Consider the following 14953-nt stretch of genomic DNA (forward strand, 5'->3'; position numbering starts at 1 on the left):
ATTACATCATATCATGTTGAATATTTTTGCAAGGCTGTCATTGTACACTATATTGGATTACAAAGCAAATTCAGTGGCTTCAGAATGGAGTGATTATAGCCTGGATCCAAATACACTAAGAATCTGCCGGTTCTGGAACAATGACATGTTTTATTGAGTCTTGAGTACAATGTGATGGATGTTCTGGTTAGTACTGGGTGAATGAATAAGGAAATGATTGAATGGACAAAATATGTCCTCAAGACCTCCAAGGGCAAGGACAGGTGTTATTGACGCTCTAGGAAGGATGCAGGCACTCTGTATGTCCAAGCTGCACCCAGCCAGAGACAAAAACCGATGACTTCTGTTAGAACCTGAGAATGTTTGGCTTCCGTTTTCTTTTTTAACTGTTGGCTTATCTGTTAAACAGAGCACACTAACTAAAGGGCTCCGGCGTTCAATCTCACCTTCCCCCGGTGCTTTCAATCAGTTTCTACCACTGAAAGATTTAAATTCTGGCCAGTTACTGAGAGGCGGAAAAAAATCTCTCCTGTGAAACAGTGACTGTAAAGTCTGGCTTCCACCCAAGCCACAGGAACTTTAAACAGTCTGCGGGCTCAGCGGCCACAGACAGGTTCAAACTGAGTGGGATGAAAGCTGCTCCCAGGTTTTCAATCTGAGGTCGCAGAAACCCTTCAAGTTTCCCCATCTCTCTCTGAGGTAGTGTATAAGATGCGGGACGGTTTGGTAAAAATATTGTTCAAACGTATTTCACAGGAAATTGAAACAAAGGAAAGTTAGATAAATTGTTCTGAATGTCAGTACTTGTTGAGATGAATGTGCTAACAGTCCCAAATCCGAGCTTGCACTTAATTCAGCTCCGTATTCATTCCGATATCGTAAAGTAAAAAGATACCTGCTCTGCTACTGTGAGTTCCTCAGAGTCTCTGAGCATCATTGCCTTAATGCGAACAGTTGGATTACTTGTTACACCTACGTGGGAAAAAGTCAATCATGGGTATTGACTGAAATACAAGGATCACACAGTGTTAAGAGTCCAGGCGTGTTAGCCTTAGTAAAATGCGATCCTTACAGAAGTCTCCGCAATAAACAAATAAACTAATAAACCAATACCTCACCTGTCACAATGTTTAGCTGGATGCATAAAGTGCTATATATATTACCATGTATTTGGTTGATGATTGTGGGAAATATTGAACCACAGATGAGATTTTTAGCTCCAGCATTAATCTACTCATATCTAAAAATGTTCTGCTCATGTCTAGAGTTAGTATCTAGTGAGGACAAGTGTTGACTGTTTGGAGTTGCCTTTTAGTAATAAAGATTTGTTTTCTCTGGGCACCTAGAGAAAGCCACAGGAAAGGGACGGAAACCACAATCTGACATGTGGGAGGGTGACTCATTCTGATAAACCAAGTGCCCCTTGAGGAGGCTTCACTCTGCATCCTGTCAGAACACTTCTTTACCAAGGCAGAATTGTTTCATTCTTGAAAATGTGTTATTTCCCTACTGCTTTTACTTAGAACTCACAAAGAGACAAAGAGATTAATCAAACTGCCCCCGAGGTTTACTGACACTATCATATTCTGTCTTTCCTAACTTAAAGCTAATGAGATTGCCTATTGCACTATTTGGGGACACCATGACACCATAACTGCAGAAGTTTCAATGTAATGAAGACCATTAAGATGCCACACCTTATGGAGCATCATTATAGCAAATAATTCTTATATTGTTTTTAGATAAGAATTAGGTAGACTTATTCAAACATGACACTTGAGCATATATATATATATATATATATATATATATATATATATATATATATATATACATACATACACACACACACATACACACACACAGACACACACCACACTGGTGGATTAAACAGTTGTAACCATTGCTTAATGCAGTAAAGGTATTATGCACACTGAGTTCGTGCTTTGAACAAACTCACAAATATGTTTTTTCCCCATGAGTTTTATTGAAACTCTTAAATTGAATTGTATTAGTGTCGGTTGTCCAAGTAAAAGAAAAAAAATCATTTCTAAAACTGTAACCAACTTAGTGCATACGTTTATTATATTAACCACCAAAGGATTTGTCTGCTCACTCACTTTGTCTGCTCACTCACTCAGAAGTGGAGGGGTTGGCTGTGGGTAAGGGTATGAGGATTTGAGTTTAGATCTCCAGGCCCCATTTGTAAGAGTGAGGCACATTGCTGTAGGCCTGTAGGCTTAGTACCTCTGAGCAGAGGCAGGTGGTTTTATGAAGTAAATTGATCTTTAAGTTTAACTGAAGTGGATAGCTTTAAGTTCCATGGGAGATACTATTTCTGATTATTATAATATTAACAGCAACAACAACAACCATAACGTAGGTGAGGAAGTGATTAGGAAAATCATTTCAATGTCTGGTGCCTGCATATGTCCACATTTGTGAGGACATCAGCACACATATGTGTGCACATGTATGTAATGTAGGAAGTTGGGAACCACATCACAGTATGAGGCAACTAATATGAGAAAGAGATAAAACCTTCAAATCATACTGTTGAATTTTAAAATAAATTTTCTTCTCATTGTCTCCCATGGAGACATTTAGAATAATATATGCTTTCCCTAGGAGGAAAATACATTAGGTATAGCAGAAATTTTATTAATAATACATTAATAGATCTTATTAAAATTGTGTCAATGCTTGCAGGGTTCATGAGGAAAATAACACTGAGTTGTATTGTGACCTCTGCCCAGTGATGGGAAAATAGTTCCAGTTATTATGTAAGTAAAGGAATTGGAATGTCCTGATTATCCACTGAAAAGGTTATTTGTGTTTTGCCATTATATGCACTTACTGAGCTCAGCATGATGTCTGCCAAATGGGAAAAAGATGCTCTGAGGAAGAGGTTTGCTGTGTCTTAAACCACAGTCTCCTAAAATTACAGTGGAGATACTGAAATAATAATTAGGCAAGGCAGTTAAATAGTGACGAAGTTCTAATTCAGACAATAGGACTCAGGTTTTAGGTCATTCATCGTAAGTGTCATGTCTTTCTACAGGAAGAAATATTTTTGTTAAATTACAAGGACTGGATTTAGAAAGCAGATAAAATGCATATAATTTAATAAAATATGTATTTACCTGCATTACTTGATTTTTAATCATTAAAGTGATTTGAATAAATTAAGTTAAATCCTTTTTCCCGAGATCTTAAAGTAGTTACAAATCAGCTATTTCATGTATGGTAGGCATATTTCTGTGGAATATAGAAGTATTTTTTAAAAATGAGATTCACTTTAATATCTGAAGTATAAAAAAAAATCCAAAAGTTCTTGCAAACTCAAGATGAAATGTGAAGTAACTTAAATGAAGTTTGGTCCTTTTGGGGAGTAGAGGCCTTACTGAAGGAAGTCTACTATTTTTCTAAGGTAGTATATTTCTGATTTCCTTCTTAATTATTTGGCCCCTTCTCTAAAATTAAAATATGAACTGCAATTAATCTGTTCTTCACCTATGCTTGTGGAATTTTCCAGAATCCTCTGTTCACATTGCTACTTGGCTCAGTTATAAGAGATCAGCCCTTAGACATTTTTATAGCTAGTCCTTAAGACCTTCCAAACCCTCAGTTGGTTCTGTGACATTTTTAAGTGTTAAAATAGTTCAAATGCTTTCCTATAGCCTGTGTCCTCATCATTTTATTTACATCTTCATTTGCCACTAATTAATGCCACTTCTTTCTTTCTCTCTCTTTCTTTCGTTTCTTCTTTCCTCCCTCCACTCCTCCTCCTCCTCCTCCTCCTCCTCCTCCTCCTCCTCCTCCTCCTCCTCCTCCTCCTCCTCCTCCTCCTCTTCTTCTTCTTCTTCTTCTTCTTCTTCTTCTTCTTCTTCTTCTTCTTCTTCTTCTTCTTCTTCTCATAAAAGCTTTAAAAACATCTCCACCTAAGAAATATCTAAAATATATCAGTATGCTCTTTAATACAGAGCAGGGTAATTTGGCCACCTGAACTGTTTTGTTGTTCGCACCAAGAGTACTAATATTTTAAGGTCATTTTTCCAGAAACTACTCTGAAGTGAAGTTGGGTCTATATTAAGTAAAAATAATAACTATTTGTTTATAATAATTATTGTTAATTAATTAATTAATTAGGCACAGTTATGGTTTTAAAACAAACTCCAATTATAGCTTTTCTTTTAATTTTTCATATGATTACCCAAAAGATTCAATTCAAAAATCAAAGAATAAAATTGAACTAAAATCGTCTTTGATATTTTATGAGCCTTATAACAAATACCCAGGTCTCCTCTTATTTTTCTGAGCAAATTTTCAAGTGAGTTGTATTTTTTCTTATTGTGGTGTAGGTGTGTATGGGGTGTCACATTTATTTTTAGTCGTGCTATAAGAGAATTATATTATGACTGTTTTACATTTATTATGGTTTCTTTCTTTGAAATTTATTTTTTGTGTATAATAAAACATACTACAGAAGGATCTATACAGACTCATCATACCATATTCAATGTCACACACACACACACACACACACACACACACACACACACACACACACGTCCGTTTATAATCTCTCGTAATTACTGATTAGTGGGTACCAAAGATCAAAATGCTGTCCACATGTAAAGATTCTAAACAGTAATTGAAAGCTTCAGAAATGTTGAAGGAAAGAAAAAAATGGAGGTCAAGACATCTCACAAACCCAGATCATGTGCTTTAATATTTACATATGGTCTGTTCTCCACATGTTTGCAGTACATGGAAGGCAAAGAAGCAACACCTCTTCCTCCTAATTTCCTTCCACCGTCAGTCAGGACATTCCAGGAAGCCAACAATTGGACAAGAAAGTCATGCAAGAACTGTAAAAAGCAATAGGAAAAGGAGCATATATTTTTGCAAAACACTGCTTTCTATTCCAGCAGCAGAAACTATGCACGGCTGTTTATCTTGGTCCCGCTGCCCCTCTGCACTGTCCAACATGGGTTGGCCGGCTGCAAGGCTTTCCATAGTGCCTTACAAGAGCTTCACTATTCGTTAGGGCAATGAGGAGATGCTTTTGAATTTGTTGAGTTAAAAGCTCCATTTAGTCTTTCACTCAAAATGCTTATGTAACCTAAATATTTTTAGTGCCCAGGAGTTCAAAGAAGCTAATGTGTTGTGATTCAAAATGACAAATAGAACACACTAAAAACAGCATTCGAATGTTTTCCTAAGTAAGTTTCAGGGAAATGTGTGGTGCTGTGAATGGAACTCCACATAGTCCTTTGGCCATCTGAGCACTTCCTTCCATGTGCTCAGGTCTGAATGAGTCATTGTGCCTGGCCCTCCTGCTCCCCAGTGGGTCTGGGCCTGACCACTAACCAGCAGTTAGTAGAGCAGAGTTTCATTTGTAGCTCTCAAGTGACAGAAAGGAAAACTCCTTCTGGTAATTTATTGATGAGCTAAGACTACACATAGATGCCTGTTTCCTTCCTTAGCCATCTCCACTGCTTTGTTCTGATCTTTAATGGCAGCCAAGGAATTCTTACCAGGAATGGCAAGAACAAACTCTTTCTTACTGAAGGATCAGGTATTAATGTACTTGCAAAATTAATCCATCCTAAGGAACATATTAAGAGGCATGTCTATCATACACACACTGTAACTAGGAAACTATCCGAGACAGAGTAATATCTCAAAAACATTCTGGCCTTTTGTCATTACAGAGACATTTGATTTAGAAAAATCTTATTAGTGGAAATATCACAGTCTTGACTCACTTGCTAATGTGATCATTTGTGACACAAAAACTCCTCTGGAGAGAAAGGTAGTAATTAGTGAACTGCAGATGCTACCATAAAAAGAAAATCTTCCTTGTAATGAATACCATTACAACATTTGAAACAAACACAGTAGGGGTGAAAGTATTCCAAAATAAAGTTACAATCTCTGATTTTACCTTTACATACAATGGCTGCTTGAGATTGCGTTGATGGCCGCATACGTTCCATCAGCTAAAGCAAAATGAAGATTGAGTGGGCTGTAAAGCCTGCGCTGGAGATCATGTCAGCACTCAGAACAGTGAGTTTCTACTTGGTCGGGCATCACAATTTTTATCCTATAGCAAAGTAATAAAATATAGATTTATGTGAATATCTATTTCTAGTATTTGACGAAATCCTTATAGGTTTTATTTTAAGGCGTTCTAGGCTGTGAACCATGCGCTCACGTTGGTTTAGTCGAGTAATTTGTATGTACTGAGAAAAATAAAAATCTATCCTACAAAAGTATGATTATGTAATTTGATATTCTCATTAATCCTTCAGGGCATGACTAGAAGTATACTCTTCAATAAAAGTTTGATTTCTGTGTTTTAATTATTTAACTTTAATCACTTTTTCCTTTTTAAAGTCTTCCTTATGTTCCATTGACTTGTCATGCCAGCCAGCTCCCTACTCTAGCATCTCCCGTTCTTGACACCACATTAACTTTCAATATTTTTTCTACATTTGAAAGGTAAAAGTTAGCTCAGTAGAAGAGAGTCTCTCATCACTATTTTTCCTTCTGCCATAATATCAAAGGGATGCTTAACAGTAAGTAGGCTTATTGGCTTGCTTGAGAAAGAGTTCAACTATCCATGTCACTGAGCTACCTTCCCAGTCCATTTCAATTCACACTAATGACTTTGTAAATGATAGAAGCAATTGATTTCTCTAGTTGTGTTTTCTAATTCCATTTTCTAATTACATTTACATTTGACATGAAGTACATCCATTACAGTTTAGGTAATTTTCTTTATCGTGTTTATTCGCTTTAATATCATCATTTACTCCCTTAATCAACTTTTTTCTCTTGTTGATTTTAGAGCTCAATCACTTTCTGTCCCTCAGAATTAAGAATGAATTCAAGTATACTCAAAACAAAATAATAGGTTTTGGCTTGCAAAAGTATTAAGGGCTCAGCCTGCTTTACTGTACTACCTAATAAGATGAAACCTTTAGAATAATCTTTCGAGGAATAATTTTTTTCTTGTCACTCTTAAAGACAATAGAAACATATTCACTAATATAACTTTATCAACATATAAGGTATAAAGTTTTATCAACATTTTTTTCTACAGCTAGAGATCTTTATGGTACATAGTTTAGCATAATATTTAACATTAACCATTTATATTCAATTATTTTAATATAGTATATGTTTAGTGAAAGAACATATACTTATAATCACCATGTCATATATTAATTAGCATGTTTATTACACATGAGTATTATGGGTACTTGAATTCAGGCATCAAGAAAACAAATGTTTTTATGTTCTGGGAGCCTATATTGGGCTTTCTGCATTTCTTTTTACTTCTTGATTTTCTCCACTTGAAATCCCTGGTGTTGACTGGTTAACATTGAACTACAGTACTATCCAAATATTTTCCCATTCTTTAGTTAATTCAATAAGTTTGGTTAATAACATCTTGGGAGATCACATGTTTTGTTAAAAATCTGTCAATGTTACAATATTAAATTCTACATTCTTGTATTGCATATGAAAATTATGTTACTGTCATATTTATTTGAAAATGATTTAAAGATATCAATATATGTATACATCGATGTATAGTCATATTTGTTGAAAGGCTCTGGCAATTAATTGGTTAAGAATGAGAAATATATGCAATAAGCATGATACGCAAGATTCTTAGGCAAATGGAATGTCCTGAGATATGCAGAGAAGCACATTCTACACTAGTTCATGTCCACATCCAAACAAAACCTTCAAACGCTTGTCTTTGAAACTCCCTGAAATGAATCTTATTTTCTGCCTCCTGATCATCCAAAGTCAATATTCTGTCTTATGGGTATAGCCTGGGAAGAAGAATATAAAACATTGTTATAGTACTTAATGTTTATAAGAACCAGAAAGACAAAAATTCATCAAATTCTTATGAGGTACGATTTAATATACTTTTTGAGGTAAGAAAATGTAAATAAGAGAAAGTAATCCAGACCAAACCACAACACAGTTCTAAAGGATAACATGTGTTTGAAACCAGGTGGTCTGGCTCCAGACCTCATTTGACAGTGTGGTAGGAAGAATGTACACAGAATAAAGCTATTTTATTTTAAATTCTACACTAGCTAAATTACCCATAGTTTTTATGTGTGTGGTGAAGCAGAATATTACACTGTGATAGAGAAAACCTTATGGTAGTGGGAAAGCAAAACGATAGTGAGAAGAAGCACCTGTGAAGATGAGTCCCTAGAGACCAACTTCTACCAATTATGTCCTGCTTCCTGTGTCGCTAACATCTCCCAGCAGCCATTCAATAAATACCTATCAGAAGATTAATGTACTTATTAGGTCAATCGCCTCATGGTCCATCATTTTACCAAAGATCTGACTCTGAGTATTGCCTTGGGGACTGTGACTTCAACACTTGAGTTCTTTGGAGATGTTTCAGATTCAAATTAAGTACAGGTCAGATGCTAAGAATGTCAGGTTTCATAAATACTTTTGTCTACCCTTGTAGTGGAAAGCAGTCAATGGTTGTAAGGATATTTGTGACCAGATACAAATCAACACTTAGTTACAAAAGAGGGCAGTGACAATTTTGGGTTGCAGAATCCATACACTCACATACTGATTATTTACCACTTTTTATCAAGTTACCTGTTACTTCAAGAATTATATCCTTTTATTTATTTTCTGATTATAGGAATTAAGATAATTTCAATTTCATTTCGGCAAAAGAGTACATTCATTCTGGTCTTTCATACTTTTCCCATGAAAAAGTTAGCAATCTGATTAATGATATCAAGGCTTTGGAATAATAGGAAGAAGAGAATGTGCCAGAAACACATTGATATGAAGTTTAAACCAGCTTAAACCATTCTCCATAAATAATTGAAACAACTTCTAACAAAAGGTAAGTAATTCCTGGACATGCCACTGTGACATTTTGAAGTACTTACAACTATGCCATTTCTTACCCTCAGTGGGCAGAGATTTTAAGCTGTTTGCATCAAGGAGTAATCTTTCTTCTAGCCCTGTGTAATCACATATTTTCAATGCTTTGTCTTTTATTAATTTCTTCATGACTTTTCCTAGAATTTGTCTTCCTCCATAACTTCCTTTCATGTTTAATATACTCTTGCTGGATTATTCTTCATGAGTGGCATTCCTGCTTAAGTCATGTGAAACCTCTAAAGAGGCATTTGTTCTTAGAGCATTTATGAAAAACAAATTCAATAAAATCAGTTCCTGATTTATTTTTGCACATGTGTAAGCTACATGTGCCCATGGAAGACATATAAAACATAGGATCCCAGAGAGTTCAAGTTCCAAGTTCTAAGCTGTCTGATTGTTGGTTCTGAAAACAAAACTCTTGTCCTCCGGAAAATTACCAAGTGCACTTAATAGTTGAGCAATCTCTTTGGACCCTGTTGTAAAAAAAAAAAAATATATATATATATATATATATATATATATATATATAGTTTGTTCCTTATTGAACATTTCATTACTTTGAAACCTCCAATTTCTGCTTGCTTTCTCTAAGATGAACAGGGGTTACATTCCATACAAACCCATTACACTGAGTATTTAATCAATCTCCAATGTGTACTTCCCCTCCAAGCTTCAGAAGACATGCTACTTCCTTTGTAAAATATCGCTTGACTGCCTCACCTATGAGTTTTCTCCTTGTACTTTGGAAATAGGGAATGAGTCCTACTTCATGATTATAGTAAAAACAAAAAGTTCAAATCAGTCTTGCTATGACCAATGACAGGATACACTCTGACTGACCTTGATGGTTAAAAAGACCTCAAATAGTAAGATTAGATTCTCTGATGTCAAATACAAAAGGCCGCTACAGTGAAATTTTTCATTGTTTGGATAACAGTTTCATAATGTGGATACAGGGTCCATTCTCTACCTATTATACTTCACTGCTATCTGTAGGGCACCTGTGGGGAATCGCTAACACTGAAGCTGGAATAAAACTCTGGATTGTCATAAACTAAGGAGAACGATGAGCTTTCAGCCAAACACCATCAGTCTGCAGCACAGGAAGGACCTATGTGAAAATGCTCAAAGAGAGAAACTTTACACAAGGATATGGGAAACCCAATGATAAACAAAAATAACTTCAAACACCAGCTGCATGGTCATCAGTTGCACATCACCATCTTGCAGGCTAGTCAAGGGAAACCTTCCATCCTTCTATTCCTCTCTTCTTTACTCCTATTATTTATGAAGTGAAGGAAATGTAATGGAATTCAAACAGAAACATACTAGTATATCTTTTCCACATTTCTACCTAAAGATATGATAGTAAGAAATATTTTAAATAAACTTTGTAATATCCATTAGCAATGGAATTGAATGTCTTAATATTTTAGCCAATCTTGTCTTAGACTGCAGGGCCTTAAACAACTAATGAGGGAACAAAAGGTTGAAGAAATGTTCTAATCTCTTCATTCAATTCTAGTACAATTTGCTACTTCAAAATGAATTTTAAGAGAAAAATCTTCCTAAATATTCCCCATAAATGATTTGTCTAGCATAGCAATGTGCTTTACATTAATATATTTTCACAATAACAATACCTCTCTTCCACTAAGATAATTGGGAGACTCACTACTTGAATTCATGTTGGAGCCTTTCAGAAACATAATAGCATGTTTTGTGACCTCTGTGATTATTTTCAGAGCAGAAAGGAGCTTTGGATCTAATGAGCACTGACAAGCTAAACTCTAATGTGCCAGAAACAATAGACCATATCTTCAATTTAAAAACTCATTTGAAATTCATTCTGCTCCACATTAATATTAAATGTCATCCTGGTTACCCTGAGTCCATACGGCCTAACAATTGATAGTATTTTTGGTAAAATCCGAAGTAGTCATTGTTATCACAATACAAACGATCTTAAACAGGGAGAGCTTGAGATGACATCTTACCTTCTAGCAGTGAAATCCACCCACTGTTTTCAGGATATTGCTATTATGTTCATATTTTAGAACAGAAAAGCATGCAGCCAGATGGTGCTGGAATAGGAAAAGAAATCATTATGCATCCCTGACAATACCCTGGAGATTTCATCATACTGTCTGTAAGGATAGTTTGGCCTAAGATGCATAATTCTTTGGCCCTGCAAAAATTTAGTAACTATAGGAGTCAAAACCTCTGTATGCAAGACTCATAGGTAAAATCCATGGAACAGACATGGGGATGGATGTAGGAAGCCCTTTCTGAGTATAGAATGGAATCTAAGTTCCTTGTTAGTTTCTGGTCCTTGGATTATCAAAGACCTAGCTGATGATCCACAACTGATTATTCAATTTCTCTTTTCCAAAACGTGCTTCTCATTTTTTTACATAGTATTTGAAAATTTTTGATGTTTGTACTATTCTATGATTTACTGCACATGACAGCAGTTGTATAGATTAACGTAAAAGAGCAACCTTAGATCAACAATATATAACTGTCTCTAAAACATCTGTTCTACTTTGGTTCGTGGGATACATGAGCTCAACACTTACATCAAACTAAGTTGAGAATGATGGTGAAAGAGTCATTATTATATCTCATTAAGAAAACAGAGTGAAGTGAGCAAAATTAAACAGGAAATAACTTTGTTATCAAGGTAAAAATAAAATGTTTATGGCATGAGGGATGTGCTGGTGGATGCTAGAACAAGAGTATCTGAGTGGGGAAACTGGAGAGATGCAAAAGCAGAAAAAGAAGAAAAAAAAAAAAAGCATTTTCCTCACATTGAAACTTTGGGAGATGTAAAACAAAATAGTAATTCTGTGTGCTGTTGAGAAAGAGCCGTCATCCTTCGAATTCATGTACAGATGGAAGCTGTTGACAAGGTATTCATTTATAGTCCTTACAGAAGCATCATTGTTCGAAAGAAAAGAATGTAACAGTCTGAAGTAAAATGCTGAGATCGTCTCTCTGCAGAAGGTAACAACACCTGGAGTTGTAATTGTGCCCCATGATGCATGTGATAAGGCTCCCCAGGAAACAATGGGCTTCCTGTGTTCACATAGTTCTCATTGGAAATGGAAGACAAGGCATTTCACCCTGCTCATGTGAATCCTGCTGAGAGCCAGGCAAATAGATTTGTTGCCTCACTACCTAAAACTTCCCACTCCTCCTAGCTTCCTTTTAGTGGACTTGATATTTAAGCCTTCTACAGAGAAGGCTTATTTACATCCTTATCTGTCACCATTATATTTTAACCACGGTAAATCAATATCGGGTTGTTTTTTTTTTTTTTTAAATCTCCATCTAACTGTTGTTGTCAGGAAATAGGTTCAGTGCAATTTAGATTTTGAGTTAATTTAAGTGTAGGCATATTAAGATCATAAAACACCCCCAAATTACAAAGCAAATGTCTCCTTTTCATCCCATCTAGCTATAGTTCCTGGGTTCTGAAGTCTTGCCTAAGGTAAATCTTACTCCTTACTCTTTTAATTTTCTGTTAACTTCTAAGTCTTCGTGAACATCCAGAAAATCATCTCTCTCTCTCTCTCTCTCTCTCTCTCTCTCTCTCTCTCTCTCTCTGTGTGTGTGTGTGTGTATGTGTGTGTTTATAATTTTCCCATCAATAAAAATAATACAACCTATTACACCTAATTTTTTTACTTTGCTTTATTTACAGCAAGCATGACACAAATGGTTACAAATAATAATATAGCCGCATACAAATAATATGCAAACTCTTTTCTGTAGTTATAATTATTATAAACCTGTCATTATTTTGCATGTGTTCTATAATTTATTTGGTGAATTATTAAATGATAGCTAGTCACTTCACTTCCAAATAATCCCATTACAAAATTATGCAGCAACTAAACTAAACTTGGATATGCTTCATATTTCTAAAATAAATAGTTAAACTGAAAATTTCAGATTTTCATGGGTTACTCTTTTGAATCTATGAACTGTACATATGATGCAAATATGAGGGTCTTAGCTGCATACTGTGTTTTTATATGAATTACATTAATACTATACTCTAATACTATACTATAATATTAAAAAATAATCCTACCTCTTCCATCCAAACATTATCTCTGTGCCTTTGAGGAAATCATCTAAAATCATGGAGAATGAATTTCTGTTCATTATTTGGTTTGGGGCATGCAGTATGAATGGATGGCTTCATGGCTGCTCCACACTGGCTCTGTTGTGGGCGACATCCAGATCAGTTCCTTGAATCAGTCAATCAGTTCCATGAATGATGGCTGTCTTATTTGCCATCTGTAATGTCATTTTAATACCAATAAATAAGTATTTGTTGAGTGTTCAAATATTCTGAGGACAAATTGTCTACAACAAGCTAATAATTATTGTTGACATTTAGAAGAGTAAAGAGATTACTAGCACTTAATATCTTGTTAACTAATTGCATTGAATATAGATTATTGAACAGCTACAGAACATTTGCTGACGTTTTTGTATTGATCTCATGGCCCTAAATATTTAATAATTGGGATGGTTTACAGCTTCGTTAGTTAGCAGGGATTCTTAGAGTAAGGTTTGAAATCAATGAGAATGGATTTAAACTATATTTACAGAGTTTTTCTTAAGGTTTTCTGTAATTGGTTTATTTTAGGTATTCTTCAAGGCTCAGTGTTGAAGGCATGCCTTCTGCCGTCTCTGCTTCTTTTTATACTGACTTTATGAACATCAAATGAAATCCTTGCTTGGCAGTGTCATTTTTCATGCAATAATCTAGTCTGTTATGTTTAGCCAATAGTAATGTGTTGGAGTACATTTAAATGACTGAGTAGGACAGGTGATCTAATGGTCCCTTCTGAGTTGTCAAATCCCTATTGTCTCGTCAGGGTATGTTTTATATGAAAATATATACACATTCCATGAAGGCCAAAAAATTTATTATCCAATTGGGTAAAATTAGAAAGGGGAAATGAACACTATTTAGCAATATTGCTAGGAAATAAGAGCTAGGTTTATTTTGAGCAAAATCAGAGGTACTGTCAGCTAGCATATACAGACACATACACACAACACATACACACACACACACACACACACACACACACACACACACACTATTGGGAGAGCTTCAAGTCTTTGCTATTTTGAAATAAAATTAAGCATAAACAGAATCTTTATATTTCTTTTGTTTTGCAATCCTCCATCAGCAAACCTTCTTGGCTTTTGTGGTCTAGATTTTTCTTTTATTATTAATTATTATTTTTTTCACACTTCAGATTTTATCACCCCCATCCAACTGTTCCACATCCCATACCTCCTTCCCATCCCCCTGTCTCCACAAGGATGTCCCCACCCTACACTCCCCAACCTACCTGAGTCCTATAGTCTCTTTTCCAATGGGCAAAGTAAGTAGGTCGGCACGGTGGGGCTGCGGTGGGCAAGAGATCTTAAACATTTGCTTAAAAGCCACAGAAGGATGAAAATATTTTGGTCCAGAATGTCCTTAGGTAATACAGAGTATAGAGGTTGTATTATGAGCTAGTAACTGTCAGGTCAACATCCCCATGTTCAAGCAAAACCACTTGGCTGGTTTGTTCCTATGAAAACAGGAGAGGTCAATGATGGTCCTTGATATCTTCTGGATGGCAATTACTTTGAATACTGTAACTTTTTTTTTAAAGCTCCTATAGATAAAGTGGTGCACAGACACTAGGAAATTATTACAAATCCTCACAACCTACATAAACCAGGCATAGTCACTCCCAGCACTTGGGAGGCAGAGGCAGGCAGATTTCTGAGTGATAGGCCAGCCTGGTCTATAAAGTGAGTTCCAGGACAGCTAGGGCTATACAGAGAAACCCTGTCTTGAAAACAACAACAACAATAAAACAAAAAACATAAACCAGGCACGATAGCTTGTGTCTACAATTTCAGCAATCAGACAATGAAATGTGAGAGACAGGGAATCCCTAGAAGTTCATGGGTAAGC

At 35.6% G+C, this 14953-nt stretch overlaps 2 long non-coding RNA genes across 2 annotated transcripts; one reads left to right on the forward strand and one right to left on the reverse strand.

The window, feature by feature from the left end:
* Positions 1-403: 403 nt before the first annotated feature.
* 4930554C24Rik (RIKEN cDNA 4930554C24 gene) lies at positions 404-10357 on the forward strand. The gene is made up of 5 exons (NR_040739.1): positions 404-699; positions 2710-2783; positions 5975-6072; positions 8705-8914; positions 9952-10357. It is a non-coding gene; the product is annotated as an RIKEN cDNA 4930554C24 gene (long non-coding RNA).
* Gm36366 lies at positions 4802-11036 on the reverse strand. Its single transcript, XR_379676.1, has 3 exons — positions 10953-11036; positions 5951-6109; positions 4802-4871 (listed from the first exon to the last, which is right to left on the reverse strand). It is a non-coding gene; the product is annotated as a predicted gene, 36366 (long non-coding RNA).
* Between the last annotated feature and the right edge of the window lie 3917 nt (positions 11037-14953).

The sequence above is a fragment of the Mus musculus genome, chromosome 9, assembly GCF_000001635.26.
Source record: "Mus musculus strain C57BL/6J chromosome 9, GRCm38.p6 C57BL/6J".
Lineage (NCBI taxonomy): Eukaryota > Metazoa > Chordata > Mammalia > Rodentia > Muridae > Mus > Mus musculus.